The 20,896-nt window shown below is 45.8% G+C and overlaps 1 protein-coding gene across 17 annotated transcripts in view; it reads right to left on the bottom strand.

Moving 5' to 3' along the window:
* PTPRT (protein tyrosine phosphatase receptor type T) overlaps nt 1-20,896 on the bottom strand; it is a 591,983-nt gene that overhangs the window by 269,939 nt on the left and 301,148 nt on the right. The window lies entirely within an intron of this gene.

Raw genomic sequence — 20,896 nt, 5'->3', positions numbered from 1 at the left:
CATTTTTATTATTACTATTTTATTGGCAATCCATTTACACTTTGTGAACCTTCAAAGTATTGTCTGTAGTTTGTGGGGCTGAAAACATTAAATGAAATGGACATTATTAAGACATTCTTTTCATTTTCTCTGGATGTTTTCTTTACTAGTTTGTTTTGATTTTGTTTCTTACTCTGTCCTGGAAAGTCTCAATGCATCACTTATTTAAAAAGTTGCTGTTGACACTTTGGGTTTGTGGACAAAGAACTCCGGGGTTTTTGGTTTGTTTGTTTGTTTGTTTGTTTTTCTGAATGCATGAGCCAGAGTCCGGTTGTTCTGCGTGAACACTCTGGCCAGTGGGACACTGGAAAAGATGTTATCAATTTGTAATATTCCATTCAGAACATTATAAATGTATCGACAGTTTCTCAACAACTGTCTGGCTTAGGTTTTGAGTTGCTAGGGTAGCTTCAGTTTCCCCACCACATATATGTCTTCATCAATAAACACATAGAGAATTTATGCTGTGTTTCATGGTATATACTGGACAGCATTGGACAGCACTCTTTGTATCAAACCTATCCATTCTTAAGGAAAGTTCAAACCTATCCATTCTTAAGGAAATCAGCCCTGAGTGCTCACTGGAAGGACAGATTCTGAAGCTGAGGCTCCAATACTTTGGCCACCTCATGAGAAGAGAAGACTCCCTGGAAAAGACCCTGATGTTGGGAAAGATGGAGGGCACAAGGAGAAGGGGACGACAGAGGACGAGATGGTTGGACAGTGTTCTCGAAGCTACCAGCATGAGTTTGACCAAGCTGCGGGAGGCAGTGGAAGACAGGAGTGCCTGGCGTGCTCTGGTCCATGGGGTCACAAAGAGTTGGACACAACTAAATGACTAAACAACAACAACAACTGTTCATCAGCTGCAAAATTTTCATATTAGAATGAAGGCTTGTGACTGAATGTTGGTCAGCATATCTCACAGGCTGCAGACAGGTGTAAGCTTGCCTCTCATATGATAGCTTGGTATTGAAGCCAACCATTAAATCTGAGGACTTCACTTATTCTTTTGAAGGAGGCCCCAGAAATGTTGAGGGCAACCCTCAACAACACATTTCGCTAAGATCTTTCTGTGAACAGAGAAGAATGGATAGAATGTGTTGCTGTCAGAGACAACCCCACCCCTCAATACCACCTCCTGCCCCTGGAGGCACCCCCCCCCCACTGCTACACCCCTCCCCAGGCTCCAGTTTGTCACTGCCAGTTGTTTACCACCACTGTGTGCTCACTTCCACCTCCTGTTCCTCCTCTGCTGCTGCATCCACACCCTGCCACGGTCATGTCCCCACCACTGCAAGCCGTTTGCTGCCATGCACCTTGCCATCAGCACATTGGGGCTTTCCCTGCCCACCTCCAGGCAGAGGAGGAGGAGACACAGCAGTGGGTGGGCCATGGAGGAGGTGAAGTGACTGCAGTGGTAAGGGGTACAACTACAGCAGCAGAGGAGCTGGAGGAGGAGGAGAGCACCCAGCAGCAGCAGCAGCAGTGAACACCCAGCGGTGGGTCATGAGTGTCCAGCAGACGGAGGGCTGCAGTGCCTCTGGGCGCCTGCCATGCTGAAGCAGCCACCTTACCATGCCTAATAGGTGGGCTGGCCCTGAGAATGGATATCCAAAAATCCTTGACTGAGAGTTGCCATTAAGTCCATCTACTAAGCCATTGGTTGCTTGCAGACATTCGCAGGTGCAATTGGGGTCTCAGTGACTCAAAAAATTGGATGAGTAGATTTTGCGCAAAAACTTTATTTTATTGAACAACCCTGTGGGCCACATTAGCCTGAGAGAAGATGACCAGCCCAAGGTCACCCAGTGAGCTACACAGCCAAGTAGGGATTTGAATCTGTTTCCCTAGGCTCAGAGCCAGTGTCGGGTCAGCTGGGGGAAGGACGACCCCCCAGGCATACAACAGGAAAGATTCCAGCCTGTCTCTCCCATCAGCGTGTAGCTCTAGGGAGTTCCGAAACACCTTCCCCGGCGATTTATAAGGACTCATGTCTTGGAGACACTGAGCACATATTCAGAGTCCAGCAGAGATAAACGCAGTCAGAGCTAGGCTGAGGTTGTAAGCACTAAAGCTACTTTATTAACCATAAGGCAGAAGAAAAGAAAACATGTCTCTTCTCTCTGGTCTTCTTCAGACAGAAGTCAGAAGTGAAAGCAAAACCAAATGGAAGCAGAGTACAGTAAACATCCGCTCCCGTGATTCCAACAGTCGGTGCTGGAATGCATAACACAGACATGGGATGAACCAATCCTACATATCTGCACAGTGAGAGGAATAGAAATCCAACAGCCAGCTCTCTAACCACTACAACACACTGGCTCTGTTTTCTGTGGCTAATCCGATATGAGAGAGTCAGCATCTTCACATAACATGCCTCTTCACATCTATCCCATGCTAACACCGAAAATGCCCGTCACTATGTCAGATGGGATTTCAAATGTGCCTTGTAAGTTGCAATGGCCCCTGTAAGTTCCAATATCCTCAAGGACCACCTCTCACTATAGGAACCAACCCAGACTCTGAGATCATCATCAGGGGCCCTTCTTTGTATGCCCCCCGCTCCAGAGAGGGTGGCAACATGGGAACAGACCTTTTATGCAGTGGCTCCCCTTTGTGGAATGCTCTCCCCAGGGAAGCTCACCTGGAGCCTTCATTACATATCTTTAGGTGCCAGGGAAAAACATTCCTCTTCTCTCATGCCTTTAGCTAATGAAATAATATATGGCCTTTTAAACGCTGTGTGTTGGGGTGTGTGTCTTATTGTTTTGTTTGTTACTATGTGTGATGGGATAATGAGCTGCTTGTGCGTAAAAGCTTGATCCCTCTGGTGTTTGGCTGGTCATCCAAACCGAGGCACTAACGGAGCCTCCCAAGGCGTGACTCCGTTAGTCGCTGGTAGAATCTGACAGTGGGCGTCTACGAAATTTACTCCAACATAAAAGTTGTTTCACGGACATGCGCCTTCGTGACTCTCTACGTGACAGCTTCCGCCGAAGGGTGGGAGTTGCCAACGGGGGTCTTGTTACCTCTGCACTATTCTCACTAGAAGTATCCCAGAGCCCTCCCTCCTCCGACTCCCCTTCTGCCGGAGCTTCTGCTCTCCCCCTGCTGGTTCCCTCCTCCGCTGCAGAATCTCTCCGAGTCTGCTGGAGCCCCGGCACCAACTCTCTTTCCGATGGCAGTTCCCTGACATCCACCTCCCCCTCAGGGCCCCCTTCACCCCCCGCGTCCTCTCCCACTGGCGGTGAAGGCGGAAAGCCCCTAAAGGAACTCTCCTCGTCGTCCGAGGATTCAAACACTTCTAACCATGGCGTACCGTCTCTCTCCCCGTCTTCCTCTTCTTCGTCGGAGTCGGCTTCCTCACCCACCCCTGACTCTGGGAACCCTCCAAACTCTCCTTCCTCATCAGTGGTCCCAAAGTGTTCCCTTCTAAATCGTGCCACGGGTTGCGGTTTCTTTGGGAAACGCCTATGAAATGTTTCTATTAAAACCTCGTCATTGACTACCTCAGCGGGTACCCAAGTGTTTTCCGACTCTACTTCCCCCTCCCATTCTACCAGATATTCCACCTGATCCCCCTTCCACCTGGAATCAATGATTCCTGCCACGTTCATGTCGCGTTCTCTCTCTTCTATCACGGGCGTTCGGGAGACCTCTCTCTCACGCTCCCCCCCCCCATTCACGTCCCTCTCGGTACGGCGACAGTAATGACCTGTGAAATACTGGGTGCAATTTCATGTGATTGGGCAGTCTGAGTTTGAATGCTACTGGGTTCACCTGCTGTATGACCTCAAAGGGTCCCAATCTTTTGGGTTTCAGTTTCTTACAACCCCCCTTGAAAGGTAGTCCCTGGGTGGATAGCCACACCCGGTCTCCCACCCTTATAGTTTCACCTTCCCTCCTATTTTTGTCTGCTTGCTTTTTATATTCTTCCTTGGCTCTCTCTAAGTTAAGTTGTAGCTGACGGTGGATGGCTTCCATCTCTTCAACAAAATGTTCCGCCGCCGGCACACTCCACCTCTCCCCTCCTTCTCCTGGAAATGCCCTGGGATGACACCCATAATTTGCCAGAAAGGGACTCAGCCCTGTGGACACGTTCTCAGCGTTGTTGTAGGCAAATTCTGCCAGAGGTAACTTATCTACCCAATCATTTTCTCGGTCCTTTACATAACACCTCAGGTATTGTTGTAAAATCCCGTTTGCCCTTTCCGCTTGCCCATTTGTTTCCGGGTGCCGGGCAGTGGAGAAATTGATTTCCACGTGCAGTAAGCTCATAAGTTTCCTCCAGAACCTGGAAGTAAACTGTTTCCCTCTGTCGCTGACCACCCTCAAGGGGGCGCCATGCAACCGGAAAATATGCTCTACGAACAACTTGGCGGTTTCCTCCGCTGTGACCGCATGTGAACAGGCTATAAAATGACACATCTTAGTTAATAGATCTACCACTACCATGACCGCCGTTTTGCCCTTGGATTTTGGCAGGTCCGTCATAAAATCTATGGAGACTGCCTCCCATGGCCTTTCTGGTGTGGGTAAGGGTTGTAAGAGCCCCGCTGGCGCCACCCTCTCCCCTTTCGCTCGCTGGCACCTGTCGCAACCCCTGACATATTCCCGTACATCCTCCCTCACCTTGGGCCACCAAAAATCCCTGGTAACCAACCACATGGTTTTGTGCTGTCCAAAATGCCCCGCTGTGGGGCTATCATGCAACTGCTTGAGTACTCTGCCCCTCAGTTCCCCATCGGGTATGTACAGTGCCCCTTTGTAATACAACGCCCCACTCTTTTCTTCAAACCCCCCTGTGTTCTCCGCTGTCCTCCTGAGTTCTCTGAGTTTCTCTTGGGCGTATTCGTCGTTCTCCGTGCCCTCTAACAGTTCTTTCTGCCCCACCAAAGCCGCCCCACACACCCAGCGGTCTTCAGGGATTACGTGCCTTGCTTCTGGCGCGCCCTCCCCCTCTAAGTACTCAGGCTTTCTGGAAAGAGCGTCCGCTCTTACGTTCTCGGACCCTGGCACGTAACGAATCTCAAAATTGAATTTGGAGAACTCCTGGGCCCATCTCACTTGTCTCTGGTTCAGCACTCGGGCTGTTCTCCAGTACTCCAGATTTTTGTGGTCAGTCCGGACTTGAACCTTGTGCTGCGCCCCAATCAGCAAGTGCCGCCATCTCCGGAATGCTTCATGAATGGCGAGCAGTTCTCGGTCATATACTGTGTAGTTCCTCTCGGATTTGTTCAACTTCCGCGAGAAGAATGCACACGGTCTCCATTCAGACGCATCTTTCCTCGGCTGGAGAAGCACGGCCCCTACCGCTCGGTCTGACGCGTCCGTCTCCACTCGCATTGGTTGCCGTAGATCCACGTGCAAAAGTTGCTCCTCCGACGCAAACGCTGCCTTTAAGCGTTCGAATGCCCCTTGCGCTTCTTCCGTCCAAGCAAATTTTTTCTTGCTGCTAAGACAATCCGTGATGGGCGCTGTTAAATGGGCAAAATTCTTGATGAACTTCCTATAGAAGTTTCCGAAGCCCAGGAACCTTTGCACGTCCTTCTTGGTCTTTGGTGTTTTCCATTCCAGTACCGCTTGAACCTTGCTGGGATCCATAGCCAACCCCTTGTCAGACAACCGGTACCCCAGGAATTCCACCTCCCTGCTATGAAACTGGCATTTCTCCAGTTTCACCCACAGCCGATTTTCTCGCAGCTTGCTCAGTACTTCTCTAACATCTCGCACATGCTGCTCCTCATTCTCTGAGTACACCAGTACGTCATCTAAGAACGCCACGCAGTTCTTGTAAAGCAATGGCCCCAGGACGTGATTCATGAATGATTGAAAGCAGGCGGAGCCCGCTTGTAATCCAAAAGGCATAACGAGGTACTCAAACGCCCCCAAGGGGGTGAACATAGTGGTTTTCCACTCATCCCCCTTCCTCACACGTATCAAGTTATATGCCCCCCTAAGGTCCAGCTTAGTAAAAATCTTCCCTTTTCTCACCCGTGTCAGAATGTCATCAATTCTGGGCATAGGGAAAGTCACTGGTTCTGACACAGCATTTAGGGCCCTGAAATCACACACAAGCCTGGGTTTGCCCGTGTTTTTTTTGTCCACAAAGAACACTGGGCTGCCCCCCACCGCTCGTGACTCTCTGATGAAACCTCGCTTGAGGTTCTTGTCAATGAACTCCCTTAACTCCTGCATCTCACGGTCTGACATGGCATACAGCTTGCCCACTGGCAATTGTGCTCCTGGGAGTAAGGTGATTTGACAGTCAAAGGGTCTGTGCGGGGGCAGTTTATCAGCTTCCTTTTCACTGAAGACGTCAATCAAATCAGCGTATTGTGGTGGCACCTTCCCCTTGTCAGTCACTTCCATCCCTGCTAGAGTGGCTCTGGCCCCTGCCTGACCCTCTCCCTCCTTGCAGTGTTCTAGGCAATGTGCTGAACCAAAGGAAACAACCCTCTGATGCCAGCCTACTAGCGGATCGTGTAGTGCCAGCCAGCTCATTCCCAGAATGATGGGCGCTCCTCCCAAGGTGGCTACATTAAACGCTATCAGTTCTGTGTGTCTAGCCACCCTCATAATCATTGGTACAGTCTGTTGGCTCACTTCTCCCCCCAACAGTTCCCTCCCATCAATCGTGGTTACTTGCAAAGGCTTACTTAATGGGAGAGTTTGTATCTGGTGTTCAGCAGCAAACTCCTTACTCATGAAATTACAGGAGCTGCCTGAATCCAATAGCGCTTTTATCTTTAGTGGGTGTCCGTTTGACAGTTCCAGCAACACCTCTATCACAAGCGCTGGTCTTGGAGGTTCCGGCGTGGGCACATTCATTACTCCCTGGCCTGGCTGCTGTGCCCTGATGTTGGCAACCAGGCGTTGGCTTTTACTGGCTCCTCTATTTCGCCTTCCTCCTTTCCCCCAACAGTTCCCGCCATGCCCTGCCATTCCTTCCTTTGCGGACAAACTCTGGCAAAGTGCCCTGGCTGTTGGCAGAGATAACATCTCTTGGCGCTCTTTCCCTCCTTCTTCCGCCCTTCACTGGTGTTTGAAACTGCGCGCGCGCGCGCTGTTCCCAGCTCCATCGGCTCGGCGGGCGGGAAAGACTGCTCCGGAATCTCTGGAATGCGGAAGTCCTTCCAACGTTCCCCCTTTCCTTCCCGCCTTTCCAACGCTCTTGCTTCTAGGCGCGCTCCTATGGACAGTGCAGATTTAGTCAGCTGGTCCATAGACTCAGCCCTGGGCGCCCGGGAAAGTTCATCTTTCACAGTTGGGGAGAGCCCTTCTTCAAATAACATTTGAATTGGTTCACTTGCTAGATCCCACCCCAGTCTATGAATAAGCATAGTGAACTCAGTCCAGTACTCACGTACAGATTGGCTCCCCTGTTTGCACCCCATCAGCTGCCTCCGCACCACCCCCAGCTCAATCTCGCTGGAAAACATCAAGTCCATGGCGCGAAAAAACTTCCTCGTGTCCTTTAAGATATCATTATTGGCTGCCATCAGAGGTCGAACCCAGTCCCTCGCCCCTCCCTCTAGATGGCTAATCACGTACGCCACTCTAGAGTTCTCATTGGTGAAGTCATCAAACAGTATATTGAGAGCATATTGCATCTCCGTTCTAAAGGCTTGATAGTTCCTGGGATCCCCCCCAAATCGCTGCACCAATCCAGGCACCTTTCTGGCAAGTGGGGCGGTTTTCCCCTTATCCGCATCTTGAGCCCTCCTCTCCTCCAGCCTCGCCGTTTGCAGCGCGAGCTGCACCTCCATCGCCCTGTACCTTTCCTCCAGGCTAGGACTTGCGCCAGCTCCAGCTCCTGCGGTTCCGGCTGGGTCGCTCATGATGCCCTCTGCTTGCACAAGCAGCTTACAAAGACTGTCAGATTGCTGTGATGGGATAATGAGCTGCTTGTGCGTAAAAGCTTGATCCCTCTGGTGTTTGGCTGGTCATCCAAACTGAGGCACTAACGGAGCCTCCCAAGGCGTGACTCCGTTAGTCGCTGGTAGAATCTGACAGTGGGCGTCTACGAAATTTACTCCAACATAAAAGTTGTTTCACGGACATGCGCCTTCGTGACTCTCTACGTGACAGCTTCCGCCGAAGGGTGGGAGTTGCTAACGGGGGTCTTGTTACCTCTGCACTATTCTCACTAGAAGTATCCCAGAGCCCTCCCTCCTCCGACTCCCCTTCTGCCGGAGCTTCTGCTCTCCCCCTGCTGGTTCCCTCCTCCGCTGCAGAATCTCTCCGAGTCTGCTGGAGCCCCGGCACCAACTCTCTTTCCGATGGCAGTTCCCTGACACTATGTTATGCATTTTTTGTGTTTTTATGTTGTAAACTGCCCTGTAATTGTTGGGTGAAGGTAGTATAGAAAAGTAATAAATAAATAAATAAATAATATAAATATAAATAAATATCCTGGATAGGATAGAGACAAAGTCTTCCTATACACAGAAACAGAGCTGATATGTATTATCCACTGTCAAGCTTGAGATCAGGCAAATCTCTTTGAATCATTTATGCTTACTTATATTTGACGCCCAAAACCACGATCAAGTTCAGTGTGTGGAGTTGGGAGCAGGAGAGAAGCTGACAATGACAAGCTAAGAACCTCTAGAGAGCAAGACTAAAATAAGCATGCTAAGTAATATATATATATATATATATATATATATATATATATATATATATATGTATGCAGGTTTTGGTGTCCTCGGGTGTCTTCCCGTGTAAAAGTTGGGGTGTCTAGGCGACGTTTCGACGAGGTCTCACTCGTCATCTTCAGGCTGGTGCTTTCGGCTTCTTGTTACTGGAACAGAGCAGGATCTCAGTGTTTGAGTTCCTATAAATACTGTTGAGGGGGTGTGGTGTATAGCCTCCAATGTTCTGGGCAGAGAGGAAGTTCCCAGGTTAGTGTGCCTTTTCTTCTTTTGTTCCTTAATTACTTGAGGGATATCCTGAGTGATTTCTTGAGTGATATCCTGAGTACCACTTAGGTGGGTCATTAGGTGTGGATTAGTTGCTAAAGTCTTTGTGTCTTGACCTCTTGAACTTTGTGAAGAGTTTTTCTGAGAAGATGGCTGTACTGCACTTAGTTGTGCTCTGGCTTGGCTTCGTGTATAGGGGCGAGCTGTGGTTTTGTGGCTTGTGTCAGCCAGATCTGTGTAGGGATTGCAGGGGGGTGCAGCATCCGGAGGTGCCTCCATGGTTTGGCTACTGGATGGTGTCTGTAATTTATCTGTGGAGAGGGTCTGGGTTTGGGTCTGGTGTGGTTGATTGGTGATGGCGTTCTGTGTGCCTCTGGATCTGGTGTCAGTTTTTGTCAGGCACACTAACCTGGGAACTTCCTCTCTGCCCAGAACATTGGAGGCTATACACCACACCCCCTCAACAGTATTTATAGGAACTCAAACACTGAGATCCTGCTCTGTTCCAGTAACAAGAAGCCGAAAGCACCAGCCTGAAGATGACGAGTGAGACCTCGTCGAAACGTCGCCTAGACACCCCAACTTTTACACGGGAAGACACCCGAGGACACCAAAACCTGCATTCCTGTACCCGTGAAAATCTACGAAAGCATATATATATATATATATATATATATATATGCAGGTTTTGGTGTCCTCGGGTGTCTTCCCGTGTAAAAGTTGGGGTGTCTATGCACGGGAAGACACCCGAGGACACCAAAACCTGCATTCCTGTACCCGTGAAAATCTACGAAAGCATATATATATATATATATATATAATCTCAGATAATTAGATCAGAAAAAAGAGTGCTGTTTACATGAGGTTATACAAACCTAGACCTACACACAGAGATAATGAATATGGCTAATTGAGCCATGAATAATGATAGAGTTCTATACTTCCAAATGAGTAACCAGAAAGTTGCCAACCAACGAGGGGGGTGAAGAATAAACAGCTTGGCCATTTACAGTGTATATATTTTTCTCTCCTGCCAACTGCTAGTGAAGGAAAGGTGGCTTTTCTCTCTATTGCCACCATTACCTCCTTTCCCTCCCACTCCCAAAATGATATTTTTATCTAAAGTATTCCTTTTTTTTTTAAGTGCATGCATCCATTGAGAATGAAAGAAAGTCATTCTTTATTAGCACATAAAATTTAACATGGCCATCACATATCTTTCCCTCATGTCCAGTGGTGGCAAAGAGGAAGCGGTGGTTGGTGAAAATGACAGCTGCTAGAGTCGCTCTCCCTCACTGGGGGGCGGTGTTGCAGGCAGGCCACACACTCTCCCCATGCATGGGGGGAGGCGTGGCAATGCCACCAGCGTCACAGGGAGCCCCTGGGGGCATGGCTTGGGCCATTTAAGCAGCCGCCCACCTGCCCCTCCTCTTTAAAGGTATTCCGTTAAAGGGATCCGGTGGTGTGGATCTCGTCTGAAGCCCGAGTATGGGCTAGGGCCATGCCACAACCCCAGCGGGTACACTGGGGGAGCCCTCAGTTGATGTACATCAACCCCTTACTGGTGGTTGACCCTTACTAGACTACCTGCATGGCAGGCAGGAGTCAGATACAGTTGGTTCAATTACAGTGCCTAAGCCAATACCACTCACATTATGTAACCAATAAAGTTGTGGCCTTAATTATCCCATTAACCCCAAATACTGGTGTCCATATGCTTTATTACTCAATAAATAGGGGGAGGGGCTTGACGTGCAACTCATCTACTCTTTTTCACCCAGCCCACTCTGGGATAGTGGTAATATTTGAGCAAGGAGAGGGAAGAGGAAGCAGCTGAGGCAGGTGGCAAGGAACGGAACTGCCTAAGACAAAAAGAGGGTACCGGCAGAGAGACTTTGCTCATATCTCAGCAGCTGTTTGTTTTAGCAATCTTTTGAATGCTTTTAAATGCCTGATTTTAACTGATTTTTAATCAAGAATTTTCATGTTTCGTTTTATATTTTTGTAAACCGTTTAGAGGGCTTTTAATTACAATTGAGTGGTACACATATTATGTTAAAAAATTAAACAAGGTGCAAAAATATTCAGAGGTGCAGAGGTTCTCACAGGTAACATTCACATTTTTAAAAAATAAATCAAATTTTGATGATGTACCAATAGAAACTGGTGTGGTTTCACTAACATAGAAGAATCTATAGGTGGCAAGTCTACCTAATAACTGACTTACTCACTTTAAATCGCAATATGCTTGTAATTTCTTAAAGTGCCATGCATTTCAGTAAGTAATGAAATCTTCTATTTAACTGATTTGCTAGAGCTAATTTTCAGTGCCACTGAAGTCAATTATGGAGTTAACACTGACATTAACTGAATCGTAATTAAGCATTTACACTTGCATTTTATCACATAATATATTAAAATAAAGCTATAATCTCAAAAAACTGCAACAGGTCCACTTGCTGATGGCCTTTATCTTGCACAGTATACAGATGAACTGCCTGCTCTTGTTCTGAAAATGCTATCTTAATTATCCTTAATTGTCCTCCTCAATAATTAATTCTAAATGTATTTTAAGCAATGTTATTTACTACAGGGATTAAAACTGAGTTAGCCAGGTCACCATAATAAAAATGCCCCTCTGAAAGGCCTCTAATTTATAAAACTTTGGAAGAATGCCAGGCTGGTAGCTGAATTGTTCTTGGATGCACGACAGGCCTACCACCTGTTCAATGAAATGGGTTTTCTAGCAATCTTTCCCCTCCAAAATGCAAGGAGGACATGCTAAGGAACCTGCTAAAATGTTTGTTTTGCTTTCCATTTCGTTGAGAGACAGCTGCAGCACTATCACTGCAAATGAGTAAAGCACAACAAAAGACGGAGCAAAACAAACTAGCAAAGCCCTGGCAAGGCAAAGCACACTGCAGTTCCAAGTCTACCATCAGTAATTTCAAAGTGGGGTACCAATTTGGAAAGGATGAAATTCAAGGTTCAATCCAGATCCTGTATTTTACCTGCTGAATCATCCATCTAAGGGGACATTGCATAAATGATACCTTTTTCCCTACATTAGTAAAGTGGAAAGCAGATGAACCTCACACACGCAATCTCATGTGTAAAGAATATGCAAATGTATTCTACTATGTGCATTTTATAGACACTGAGAATCAACTTCCACCAGCAATTTCCCAATGTAAGTACAAGTGATAAAACAGACATATGCACAATCTTTACAGATGGCTGGGTACCCCATACCCCCGTTCCTTGATACTCATAGGGAAAGCATGTGCAAAGTGTATGTATAAATTGCACTTAAAGCTTTTCTATAGATATAGCCAGCTTTTCAATGAGGCAATAAAACAGCTGTATGCATGAAAATAGGACCTTCTCATTACTGATAGGGATGTTTCCAACCACCAGATCATAGAATCGTAGAGTTGGGAGGGACCCCGAGGGTCATGTCATCCACCATCCTGCAATACAGGAATCTCAAATAAAGCATCCATGACTGTTGGCCATCCAACCTCTGCTTAAAAACCTCCAAGGAAGGAGAGTCCACCACCTCCCAAGGGAGCCCGTTCCATTGTCTAACAGCTCTTAATGTCAAAAAGTTCTTCCTGACTAATTTCAGTAGATACTGACTACCACTTAAGAAAACATTTCGTCTTGGTCCAAAGCACTTTGGAAGCTGCCAAACTTCATTTGAGAACTAAGTCCACTTCAAGAAAAACATGGCTTTGTTCTCTCCCATTCACTATTGAGGAATTTTTAAAAAAGCTGTAACTCTTATTTCTCTTTTGATGGAAGCAAAATCAAGCACATGAAATTACAGGAGAACTCTGTGGTAGGGACCCATGTTTTCCCCACCCCAAATCATTCATGGTTGGTGGCCTAAGCTGCTTCTACTTATTGTAACATGGGGTGGGGAGGAAGCGTGAGAGCAAGAGAAAGACATCCCTCTTGCACTCTTGCCTCTTGAATGTTGCTGTCTTCATAGGAGCATGAACATGCTGCTAGTGGTGTGGTGTTGTGGATCTTCTCCCTTCATCAGTTGCTCCCTGCAATGCAGATGGATGGTATACCTAAGATCCACTGCCAAATGATCCCATACTATGTTTTGCTGTTTCTGCCCACTATTTGCAATGCCAGCCTCAGGGTGAAAGACCTGTAGCAGCTGCAGAGACATCACCTTGCCAACAAAGGTCAATATAGTTAAAGCTATGGTTTTCCCAGTAGTGATGTATGGAAGTGAGAGCTGGACCATAAAGAAGGCTGATCGCCAAAGAATTGATGCTTTTGAATTATGGTGCTGGAGGAGACTCTTGAGAGTCCCATGGACTGCAAGAAGATCAAACCTATAAATTCTTAAGGAAATTAGCCCTGAGTGCTCACTGGAAGGACAGATCCTGAAGCTGAGGCTCCAATACTTTGGCCACCTCATGAGAAGAGAAGACTCCCTGGAAAAGACCCTGATGCTGGGAAAGATGGAGGGCACAAGGAGAAGGGGACGACAGAGGACGAGATGGTTGGATAGTGTTCTCAAAGCTACCAGCATGAGTTTGACCAAACTGTGGGAGGCAGTGGAAGACAGGAGTGCCTGGCGTGCTGTGGTCCATGGGGTCACGAAGAGTCGGACACGACTAAACGACTAAACAACAACGACAACTTGTCTCCGATGATGATATTGTATTTCATAGTGTTGGGGGGAGAACTCAAACAGGAATTTCTGGCCTCAAATGACATATCTTATGTCCTAAAAGAAGAAAGGAAATTATTTAAATAGGGGTTACTTTCAACTAAGATTGTGGTGAATTCCCCCTGCTTTATGATAGGATACACACATTTGCATGCTTGATCTAGTTCACAATACAAAAAAAAAAAAATGTGCATTTGTCTTAGCCCTACTTAGTAGGTCATTTCAACATAATGGCTAATCCATCACTTAGAAACAACAACAAGACATGGAAACAGGGATGCTAGAACATGATGACTAGTCAAGTAGACAAATCCCTGCATAAAACATTTGGATTCATGTCAATATTGGAATGATTTGGCTGCTTAGCAGGAATATGCAATTTCCTTTTATAGCCAGCCATGGCAGAATAGCAGCCAGATATATATTTCAAGAGAAACTAAGTAATCTTAGGAATTACTGATTAATGCACATCATTAGATCTATAGAGAACTGAAGAAAGATTAGGTAAAACTCCTTCTGAAAATTAGCCTCTATGATACATTATATTCTGATACCAGCCCAATCAACAATGGGTGTCACACTGAAAATGCCAAATGAAGCCTTAGAGGGAAGCATTATTCCAGCAGGTGCCTCTCCTCCATACAAAAGCCTACAAATCTTTATTGCTTTAAATTAACAATATCTCCACGCACCCATAAATCCTGCTAGTGGCAGAAACTGCAAGATGTGATTAAAACTAGGGGCAACAGCTCAGAGAACAGAGCAAAATGTGGCCAAGGGACAAATTCTCATAAGGAAATGCTGATTGGTATCAAGCAAGACAGTGGGGAAGCAAAAGCTCTGAATAGAAGACTAGAGCCACAATTATACTATCAATCATGATGGAAACTCCATGGGCACCTCAAATGCTAAGTGCACCTCTCTAACAATATATTTTATAGGGCTCTTCCCACTGAGTAACATGAGAAGCAATTACGTGACCTGATGAAACGTTATAATACAGTTGTGTAGCAGCAAATCTGCACAGGCGCAGCTCAGGACATGAGCAAGGGTCTTCTGTCTACTACCCAAATGAACAAACTTGTCACTCCATAGTTTTAAGCTTTGGCACTATCATCATAGGTGGATTCCAGTCTCAGCATATAGACTACCAGTTCCCTAATTTATTTCTTATCCAAGTTATGTATCACAGAAAGCGACAACTATAGTTGCACCTATGGACAGATTTGCAGACAACATCATTCTGGTGGAATTATGGATATTAAGGTTTTATAATAAAGATGTACCAAACATTTGTGTGGTGGTTATTTAAACCATTAAAGGGGGATAAGGGAGAAATCAATATGTTTCCAAAATCCACTGGCTGGCTCAGTGGGTGGGGAGTGATGATTCAACCAAAAAACCCACCAGATTGATATTTAGCGATAATTTGCTACAGGAGAAATCTAGAAGAGAAAGTGAGAGCACACCACTTCTTTCTTACATCTTACAGCCATAGCCACTGCTGCACATTCTGGGTGATGCTATTCCCCCCCCCCCCTCACAGTCCCTGGGTGATAAGTCTCTATTTGTTTACAGACAGCCCACTAGCCTAACAGATTTACTCATCAGCACCACATGCCACATAAACACACACATGAACCAGACCCAATGGCCAACTTTGTGTCCATCTCCATCTTGGCATCAATATCGCAAGACATCATAGCATGCGGGGCCCATTCACATTCTTGTCTTCCAGCATGATGGGTGTCATTATTACATACTTTCATCCTGTCTATGCAAAAGAATAAATGGACAAAGATTTGGCTTCAGAAGCAGCAGTATTCAGAAACCAGTAAAATATCTGTTTCCTTCTTGGGGTTTTTTTCTGTTCTAGCACACAGGCGGCTATGGGTGTGTGTGAATCATATGAATTATGATCGGAGTTATCTTTGGTCACCTTGTGATACCAATTAAAAACATTTTTATTCTCCAAGGATTTTAGTGGGAACTCGCTGAGATATTTTGTCAGATGTTGCTGCAACAAACTGTCAGGGTAGGATCACTGTTGTGGGCATTATATTGTGTTTTATTGTCAATTATTTGTTTTAATTTTGTTAAAATATTCAATTTTCTGTTTCCCCACTCTGGAATCGCAAAGGTGATGAATGGATGGATATGAATCTAAGTAATAAAATAAATATTTTTACATACATTTAAACTTCAAATGCTTCTTTTAAAGTTTACAGGCTTTACGTTTTGCATGTCTTTGCTATTTTCACTCCACTTTTTACAGTTTCCCCTCTCTACATCTGCATGCATTATACCTACAGAGGGTAAAGTTTCATGCATCTGAGCAAGTGGACAATAGTCCATGGGGTCTTATGGTATAATCAATTAAATAGTTTTTTATGGTGCCAACAAAATTCTTCATTGTTTCAAATGGTACAATATTAGCTCTTCAAGAAAGTGTGACCATCTAGTTCTTGTAATTATGACAAAATAATATTTGCAAATTATATGACAAAATAATATTTAGTCTGAGACTAAATAGACTCTTGCTGGAGCTTCCTGAACCCTTTTTCACATTGTAACCAGTGAGAGCCTATTAAAAACACCCCACTAAAATGTGAAATAAAAGCTTCCATGCCGAGTAAATATTTAAGAGTGACAAAATGTATTGCTATGCTGCTTAGAAACTTTAACGTGAGGGTACATGAACCAGAGCTTGTAACGCTAAGTGAGACTATAGAGGCTGGATCAAAAATCTATGTGAGCACACAAATATCCCTGGCTGTGTGAAAACTATGGATGGCATTCACCTCACCAACCCCATCAAGGGAAGACCTGAGCAAGGACTTCTGCTTGCACAACAGAGCTTATCCCCCTTTTCTTTCCCCCACCTCCTGAAATTGGTTCAGGGGGCTGAGAAGAACCCCTAGAACTGCAAATGGTGAGGGGATGTATTATTCTGCCTGGCAAGCTTGAATGTTTGCACAGATAGAATGGCAGGAAGTGTGTGACACTTAATTCTACCCAAAAGAAACAATAGCACATGTCACCGTGGAAGTAGCATTGCAGGGTATATCAAAGGCAGCCCATACAGTCATACCTCGGGTTAAGTACTTAATTCATTCCGGAGGTCCATACTTAACCTGAAACTGTTCTTAACCTGAAGCACCACTTTAGCTAATGGGGCCTCTTGCTGCCGCCGTGCTGCCGGAGCACAATTTCTGTTCTTATCCTGAAGCAAAGTTCTTAACCTGAAGCACTATTTCTGGCTTGGTGGAGTGTGTAACCTGAAGCATATGTAACCTGAAGCTTATGTAACCCGAAGTACCACTGTACTTAAAACAAGCTGAAAATGCTGAACAATTATGAGTAAACATTCTCTCTCTCCCTCTTCCTCTCTCCTGCACACAGATAGAAACAAACCCAGCTCATATATTTCATCAGAATCCTTCCTCTCCTGCCAACAACCCATGTGGTTTATCACTCCCCCCCCCCCCATATTACAAAACTTTATTGCGACAAAAAGCTCTTATGTTCTGGCACAGGTGGGATTAACATTAATATATTCTGAAAACAATTTGCCAAGACAACAGCGGCTTCCTCTTTTCTGACATAAAGGTAAAGGTAAAGGTACCCCTGCCCGTACGGGCCAGTCTTGACAGACTCTGGGGTTGTGCGCCCATCTCACTTAAGAGGCCAGGGGCCAGCGCTGTCCGGAGACACTTCCGGGTCACGTGGCCAGCGTGACATCGCTGCTCTGGCGAGCCAGAGCCGCACACGGAAACGCCGTTTACCTTCCCGCTGGTAAGCGGTCCCTATTTATCTACTTGCACCCGGAGGTGCTTTCGAACTGCTAGGTTGGCAGGCGCTGGGACCGAGCAGCGGGAGCGCACCCCGCCGCAGGGATTCGAACCGCCGACCTTTCGATCGGCAAGTCCTAGGCGCTGAGGCTTTAACCCACAGCGCCACCTGCGTCCCTTTTCTGACATAGATCCCTTCAAAGGCATGATTCCACATTTTTAAGTATGCCATCCTTCTGCTAAGATGGTTTCACTCCACCGCAACACTGGCATAATGCTGTGGTCATGCTGCACAAAACCCATGGAAGAATTTCTAACTTTACTTTATCTGTAATCTCAGCCCCTCAGTCCCTTGCTTGCTCCTACAGTTGTGATATTGTTGCACTGGCAACACCCACGCAGGCAATTCTTCTTTCACACCAAATTTAGCTGTGTATAATTAGCATTCGCTCTGAATTATATTTTTGTCTTATCAGCTATAGAAACTATGCAAAGTGATTCCTCTGATTCAGGATTAGAAGCTACTTGCTGTAATATGATAGAGAGCACAGATCTTTCATCTCTAGGAGAACTAAGCCTGTCGTTTACAAGCTGCTAACAATTTCATCATTACAATTAATCCTTCTTTATATTCCACAGACATGGTTAAAGCCTCAACTCTTTGATAGTTGCTTGGTCAAACTCTATAGGAAGTCTTTAAAACTGCAACTGGTAATATTTAAAACTTTAAAGATATTTGTTCTCTCTCTTTCATTATATATATGGAAAGTGCTCTTTAATCTTTACACTGAGTGCAGTACAAGGATGCCTTTAAATTTCACTGAAATAAATGGGAATTCAATCTATCCTGGGGGGGGGGGGAGTGATCTGGGACGTGTAAAACTCTGTTCTCCTCTCCTTCGAGGCAGAAGTTAATGAGTCCCTGAACATCTTCTCCAAAGCTGGCTCTGGAAATTTAGCCGGCAACTCTGCTTTTGTATTCTAAATCAGGTGGATTACTCAGAGGCAAGTGGATGTGTGCAGGATCCTACTGTGAGATAATGTACCTGTTCCATTCCTATGGCCTATGCCAGGGGTCAGCAAACATTTTCAGCAGGGGGCCAGTCCACTGTCCCTCAGACCTTTTTGGGGGCCAGACTATATTTTGAAGAAGAAAAATGAACAAATTCCTATGCCCCACAAATAACCCAGAGATGCATTTTAAATAAAAGACACATTCTACTCATGTAAATACATGCTGATTCCCGGACCATCCACGGGCCGGATTCAGAAGGTGACTGGCCCGGATCCGGCCCCCAGGCGTTAGTCTGCCTACCCATGGCCTATGCTCTATAATTTAATTAATCAAACTGCCTTCAATAGGGTTGCAACCTTTCACCAGCCAAAACATGGGACAGGTCAGACAAACTGCAGGACAGCCTGGGGGTGGGGATTGGTTGCCACATGCACTCTCATGAGACCAAATCCTCCCCCCATTGTTGAGGAGAGTTCCCTGCATTCAGCCTCCCACTCACTCCTTACCCTCCCCCCACCCCCCTGGCTCCTCTCTTCTCCTTGACTCATGTAGGCAGGCAGGCTTCCACAGGCAACTTGAGGCTCAACTCCAGCCTTTCTCCCATGCTGGCGTCGGAAGAGACTCAAGCATGGAGGAGGAGGTAGGAGAGGTCAGGCTGGGGTGAGGAGAGGACCAAGCAGCGGTGGACCCACAGCGTGCTAGAATGGTGGGCAGCAGCTGAGGAGGAGCACCAACAAGAGGAAAGGAAAGAAGGGGGTGAGGGAGGGAGAGAAGGTCACTCCTTCCCCCTTCTCTCTATTGTTGCTTGCACCAGGCTGGGCTCCTCCATCAGCTGCACCAACAGCAACGCAATTGCCATTTTGGGCCAGCTGAGCTCAAATATGGGGGGGGGGAGGCATCCCATTTGAAGTCCAAATGGGATCCCATTTTTTCTAGGGACAGGTAGACAGTCTCCAACCACCAGGGGTAACATTGATGTTGACAAGTTCACAGCACCCGCAAGTTTCCACTCTTCGCTTCCCTGAACGGCCCTAAGAGAGAGTGTCAAGAATGGCAACAAGTGATGCAGATCATCACTCATCTGCCCTGCCCTGCTTCACATGTTTTCTTGACTCTTTGTATCGTAACATCTGAAGAGACCTGCAATACGAAAGCTTTCTACACTGAGAGCAGAGTAAACATTACCCAACCAAGTTTGTATAGGCACCTTCTCAATAGCTGCAGGGCAAATAACAAGCTAAAAGCTGCTGTAACACATGATGGACTTCTTCCATTTGGATTTGAAATGTTAACGGAGCTTTTTTTCAGAAAAGAATGGGAACATTTAGAGGCTCTTGGTTCTTTGTTCCAAGGGGTGGAGGATGTCAGCACTGTTTCAAGTATTGCTTTACTAACATGGTTTTATGACTATTACCTGCTGTTAACGTTTCATAGTCTCCCCTTAGCATTCACTTTAAGTTATTGTCTAAGGGCTTTCTCTCCCTTCCCCCATCTTCCTCTTTTTAACACTTTAATAATCAGCAGCCAGAATTCTCTGAATTGGAGTATTTATGCTGGCAATTCTTACACGACATCTCTATGGCACGCACTGTAAACATGATGTGTCTGTTACTGGCTATCTCCTTGAAATCTGTTACTGGCTATCTCCTTCAAATCTTTTATTTTATTTTAGAGATGAAAAAGACTCACATGTTTTTATTACGACTTTCACTAGAGGACTGCATCACTATAAACCTCTGCACAGGGCTCCAAGACATCTTATTTCAAGCTCAGCATTGGTGGCAATGTTTGCTTGAAATAACACATTATATGAGCACCACCCTGGTGCTCAGTATCCCAGATTCTTCATTTATGAAGGTAAGGTTTATATGAATCTGTAGTCAGTTTCTCAACTGATCTATCAATGTCCAATCTATCCTCCTTTCCTCACCTTGGGGCCGTCTTGATTTCTTTCCTTGATTCATCCAGTCTACAGAGCCGAGAGAGAGATGACCTTCTGCCTACAGGCTACTTACTAATAATTTTTGCGACTCAACTTCCCTTGAGATTTGGAGAGTATGGAAAAGAGAACTCTAACCACCTGCCCTCCAGTAGAATTATAGTATCTTCCCTTACACTATTAGGTCAGTGCTTCCCAACTCTATTGTCCCCTTTTTACTTTGGTTGAAACTCATTTGCAAAATGGAATTTTACACTGCTGTAAATGAGTAACAAGCTTAAAGTGTAAAGACAGAGGATGTGGAAAAGAGGGAATTAACAAGCCATTCTATTTCATGAATCTATCATTGTTCCCCTCCCTTTCCGCCCTGTTAGATTTACTCTGAATCCCAACACAGCTTCAGAGGATGCTTTCATTCTTTGATAAAGTGGAAAATAGCATTGGATTAGTGGAATTGTATCTCATTTCCCAGTGTAAATTAAGTGAATTAGA

Source organism: Podarcis melisellensis (genome assembly GCF_964234715.1).
Source record: "Podarcis melisellensis genome assembly, chromosome: 6".
NCBI classification, from domain to species: Eukaryota; Metazoa; Chordata; class Lepidosauria; order Squamata; family Lacertidae; genus Podarcis; species Podarcis melisellensis.
This window is presented reverse-complemented; position numbering and strand designations above follow the sequence as displayed.